This window comes from Pagrus pagrus (genome assembly GCF_965226575.1).
Source record: "Pagrus pagrus genome assembly, chromosome: 22".
NCBI lineage: Eukaryota > Metazoa > Chordata > Actinopteri > Spariformes > Sparidae > Pagrus > Pagrus pagrus.
The window spans coordinates 1,916,586-1,922,585 of NC_140204.1; positions in this window are offsets into that span (position 1 = coordinate 1,916,586).

The window sequence follows — 6,000 nt, forward strand, 5'->3', positions numbered from 1 at the left end:
GACGTCTAGAGCGTTGAAATGAACCCTGAAGCCACCACGTTACATGTGAAAACGTCAGATGAGCAGGAGGGAGGTTGGATGGATCAGCAGTCCTAAAGAAAAGACTCTCAACATACGATGACTTCAACACAATTTGCCGTTTTGTTTGATATGCTAATGCTCAGGTTTTGTTTGGTTCGGAGTGGAATTGAACGTGACATTTACGGAGTATTTGTTTTATTGCACCTGCTGTTTAGCAGGAAACACAAACCTGCATCAGCCTGATCTTTGAGTTGAATAAAGTGGAGACGTTGTTTGAATTTGTATCCGGACAGAAAAAATGTTCCTGCAGGAGTTTATTTAGTTCATTAGCTGTGTTACCTGAACGCAAATCCACAACGTGCAGTTTTCTAAAGGTGACATTACACATTACAGCACATTAATCTTAACATGAGTACAGTAAGAATGCTGTTTTGCCTTACACACACACACACACACACACACACACACACACACACACACACACACATTTCTATCCTGCAGCCGTTTCCGTCTCATTTACTTTAAGAGCAGTCAGACCTGTAACGTCGGACTGCCTCCTCCTCCTGTGAACACCACGCTGTACATGTTAATGCACGCTACACACTGCAGATACACACAGAGTCACAGTCGAGTGTTTTAAGAGATAATCTGTTCGGTGCAGATAAGTCAATGTGGGTCAGGAAACGTTCCCGAGGCGCGTTGGATTTACGCTTCCCGTCGAGGCGGCGCAGCCTCTTTGCGCTGCGTTTATGTGCTCGGAGGGGAAGGCACCTCGTTCTCTCCTGTGGGCTCCACGCACGGGCGAACACACTACACATTGTATAAGCTCCACGTTCTGCCTGTTACACATCCCCACTGTTCCACAAAGCTATACATTTCCTCTTGTTATGAAGCTGAGCATTTTTCTCCCTCTGGGACTCCCCGATCTGTGGATCCAACAGGATAAGAACTTCTATCTCCTGTGTTATTAACAGGCATGCAGGGAAAGTTAAACCCTGGCACTTTGACACAGTTATAAAACACTTTCTTATTGCCTTGGATTACAGCCCAAACACACTGTACATGGCTGGCTGGCTGGTGGAGTATTTTTCAGTCCTGGTCAAACTTAAAACCTGATTTCTGGAACTGATCCACCATCGGGAAGGGTTTTACTTACACTGACACCAACGCTCTCTCCACCCACGAACACACGAACACAAGTTCAAGCCCCTGGGATGTAGAAAAGCATTCTGGGTATCCACAGAAAACACCTCAGTGGCTGCACTGCAAAAATACAACATTTAATCATCAGCTAACACTAGGATCCTTTCTACTTTATACATTTAGAGAGTTTTGTTGATATTGTGCTTTTTCAGTGACTTTGAATTAAAAGGAGGTTTTACATTATGTTAACTCATCTGCCTGCTCCTGAGCAGAAACAGCTCATTGAGTGCTGAATGTATCGAGAGGCTTTTTTACATCTCGAACACAGGTGGGAGCTGGTGATATCCAGGCCAACATGAATAAGCTATGAGGCCCTTGACCCCACCCCCCCACTGTCAGATGTTGTGAGGTCACGCTGCTCTTTTCAAGTGTAAACATGATGTAAAGGAATCGTAGGAACTCAAGCGTGGCATTGGATGCTGGAGACGAGTGTGCTGAGGGTGGAACAACAGCTGAAGATCGTGTTTACAGCTGCATCCAGCAGCGGGTCCATCTGTTGATTTCTTGGTCTGCAATGAAGTGAGCGTGTCCTCGTGCAGGAGCGTTCTGGGACAATTATGCGGTTAAATGTTAGTTTTCTTTAAAAAACCAACCAAGAAATGATATCAAAGAGCAACTTAACGACCACATATTCATAATAAAATAACCAACATCAACAAAACAGGTCATATTGATAAAATCTTTATGTATACAGATCATAAAAAAAAAAAAAAAACAGCTACAGAGCCTGTAGAAAGGAGCAGAACAAAAGGAAAACATGACTATAGTTGTGAATTGATAATCTTAAAATGTTTGTCGGGTCCAAATGATTGTTTTGTTTATGTTTAGTACACGAGGGAGAGCTCTTACTTTTAATTAGATTACATTACTGCCCGACTGACAGCGTATACAAGCTGATATCCTTTCTTTCCAATCAGGGTTTTAACTCCGCTAACGCTTCTGTTGGTGCCACCCACGACTTCCACTGACGTATCCAGCTAAATTAAACCAGACTGCTCAGTGGAAACGGTGCTATAGTTCAAGAAGACAGGACTGCATCTCAAAACCTGAGACTGTAGATGTTGTTGATCTACCAACTGTGTAAGGTGAGATTTGGATGGACATGCGTGTGGACATAATCTCCATTTGACACAGCCAGAAAAATAGAAATATCCTTTGAAAGGGTAAATTCACAGAACCTACCCATTATAAATATAAGTAAATAGAAATATCACTTTGTTTTTTGTAAATATCTCATTCGTCTGATTCTTTTTCCTGTACTTGTTGCATCTTGAGCTGTTGTAACAAGTGAATTTCCCCGTTGTTTGATAAATAAAGCCAATCTGACCTAATCTATAATAAATGAACTACAGCTTCGGTGTAAGCAGGGCAGATAGTCACATGTACAAGATGTCAGACTGGATGACGTGAAACAGAAACCCAGTCGACTGGGATTGGCTGACTTCTGTCCTGAAGTTGTTTTATAGCCTAACAGAGCATTTTGTTGAGAAACAATCAGACAGCTTAAGATTCAGTTGCTGTTGGGTGAAATTGGAGGTTGAATCAGTTTCATTGTTGTTGCTTTTGCTCCTGGTGTTTGCTTTCTGACTGGAGTCTTCATTCATGTGAAGGACAATGAAATACTTGTATTATTCATGGCTTCATAAATATGAATCTCCAATATCATTAAATTATTCAGCAGCTCCAGAGTTTGTGTTTTAATGGGAATTGGGGAAGAAGTGAAAGAGAATATTTTAAAAATCAAAATATCACACAAGGAGCAGGCAACTATTATTCATTCCGGCCAGAACATGAACTGATTGAATGTTACTGATAAAGCTGGTTGAAAGAAAATGAATGGCAACTATTGGGATCGGCTGTAGCTCGAGAGGTAAAAGCATGTCGGAGTGTCCTTGAGCAAGAGCCTGAACCCCAAATTGCTCCTGATGGATTAGCATGGGTGAAAGTGATGTACAGCGTTTTGAGCGCTCAGTAGACTGGAAAAGAGATGTAGGAATGCATGTCCACTTCCCATTAATAGATTATTCTCTTTCAGGCAAAAATGACACATTTTTCTGATTCAGTTTTTTTCTTGGTAATTTTGCTTCTTTTGTCCAACCAAAAATCCAATCTGAAGAAGTCACTTTGGACTTATTTTTCACATTTAACATTTCATAGACTAAAAGATTAATCAATGAATCCTGCAAATATTCACCAGGTTAAAGCAACAATAAACGTGGCAGCCCTGCTCTGACTGATTAGTTTTTTGCTTTTCATAAAGGGGATTGAGTGTTTTGTGGAATTCTTATTGAAAGTTGTTTATTGAAAATTGTGTTCATGGTCTGTTTTTTTGCAGTTTTTATTTTGAGGCTGTATGAGCATCGATTTACACGCGTTGTGTTGGCTGACTGTGTGTGTGTGTGTGTGTGTGTGTGTGTGTGTGAGTGTGACTAAACGACTTTTTGTCGGCACCCTACAACATAAGAGCAGAGTTAATAGTTCCACAGAGAAGCTGTCACAGCATCCCGGGCTTACAGCCAGCGCACCCTAGAGGACATTTGTTGGGCTTTGGATGTCGGTGCTGTGGAGGAGCCAACGGCATTTGGCTGCACCTTCTGTTCATCATCAGTCACAGAGGAAAAGGCGGCCTGTTAGCCCGCTTCGTATGTCCCACATGCTGTCCCACCACATATACAGTATGTTTCTGCAGGAAAATCGCAACCAAAGTGTGGATGACGAATAAGGAATGATGGAATGTTCCAATGGTGCAGGATTTTGTGGGGGGTTTTATCCTTGGGAGGACCTTTGCTGTCTGTTACTTAAGTCAAATACACGGTTTATACTCCCGTAACCAGGTTGTTTGTTGGTTTGTATGGCTGTAACCAGGTCGTTTGTTGGTTTGTACGGCTGTAACCAGGTCGTTTGTTGGTTTGTACGGCTGTAACCAGGTCGTTTGTTGCTTTGTACGGCTGTAACCAGGTCGTTTGTTGGTTTGTACGGCTGTAACCAGGTCGTTTGTTGGTTTGTACTGCTGTAACCAGGTCGTTTGTTGCTTTGTACTGCTGTAACCAGGTCGTTTGTTGCTTTGTACTGCTGTAACCAGGTCGTTTGTTGCTTTGTACGGCTGTAACCAGGTCGTTTGTTGCTTTGTACGGCTGTAACCAGGTTGTTTGTTGCTTTGTACGGCTGTAACCAGGTTGTTTGTTGCTTTGTACTGCTGTAACCAGGTTGTTTGTTGGTTTGTACGGCTGTAACCAGGTCGTTGCTTGGTTTGTACGGCTGTAACCAGGTTGTTTGTTGGTTTGTACGGCTGTAACCAGGTCGTTGCTTGGTTTGTACTGCTGTAACCAGGTTGTTTGTTGGTTTGTACGGCTGTAACCAGGTCGTTGCTTGGTTTGTACGGCTGTAACCAGGTTGTTTGTTGGTTTGTACTGCTGTAACCAAGTTGTTTGTTTGTGTGTACTGCCGTAACCAGGTTGTTTGTTTGTACAGTTGTAAGCAGGTCATATAGACTTGTTGTACAATGTGTGTCTTTGCTCATTAGGCACTAATTACAGGCAATTACTTCAGAATGACTTCAGCAGTAATAATAAACATCTCAAACATCATTATTGATCTCAAAAGTCAAGTCATTATCAGTCAAGGTCCGCTCTGAAGAAACACAACTAAATGAAATGACAATAAACAATGACACGTGAACCTGCAGCACAAAAAACATCTTGTAAAACATCTCATATTTCTTTGTTTCCTGTGCAGCTCAGGGCCAGACTGAAGTTCTTTTCTCTCAGCGCCACAAAGGCAGTTACATAAGAGAAGCAAGTGTGCCAACATGTACAAATAGGACACACAACAACGCTTTCAAATGGAAATTAAAGCCCCCACACATGTCTAAACACACATACACACACACACACACACACACACACACACACACACACACACACATAGCTGGTGGCATCCAACCAGCTTGTTTATTATAAAATCGAGAAACTTGTCCACCACACAGCAACATGCTCCGGCACTGACTGCTGGAGAACGTGTCAGGAAATATGAATTTATATAAATACAGTCCAGTGTACGACAGCTGTTTTCGTCTGCTTCTTCCTTCTGAGATTTCAGCAAGAAATCCACATATTTGTGACATAAACACATAACACACACACTTCTCAGTGATAGATGGCGGCGCAGTGATCCTGTGTTCTGCCTCTACATCAACCTCTTATTTTCTTCTCCTTCCTCGCCTTCTTGTGAGGCTGAAATGCTTTTTGTTTCACCCTCATTAACCAAACCATTCGACTCCTTGCCTTTTTCTTCTTTGTTCTCTATCGTCCCTTTTCGCCGGGTCGAGAGAGGCCGTTCAGGATGAAATAGCACCTTATAAAGCTTCCCTATAGACTCATTAATTCATTCCATGGGCATGTTCGGCCCTGAACACTCTCATGACCAGCTGCTTCACAAAAAGGGAGAGAAAACTGAGAAAATGGAGGTCTAGCCTTGTATAAATATCAATAAAGCAACGACTAAATAGTTTTTCCTGCTTTCTGAAACTGTGAACAGAATCAATTTTCCATTTCATTCCACATTGATCAGCTCAGCAGCCACAAAAAACCCCTGTTGTCGGTAGGTTTTCAACTTCATTTACTTGACTGATCAGCACAGGCAACTTTATCCACCATCTGCTTGTGTAACATCTTGTTTTCTTTTGTTAGTTACCATCTATTAAAGAAGCACCAATCATTCATCCAAACTGCTAAACTAAATGTATTGACTTGCAGATGGAAGTCGCTCTGCTTTCAC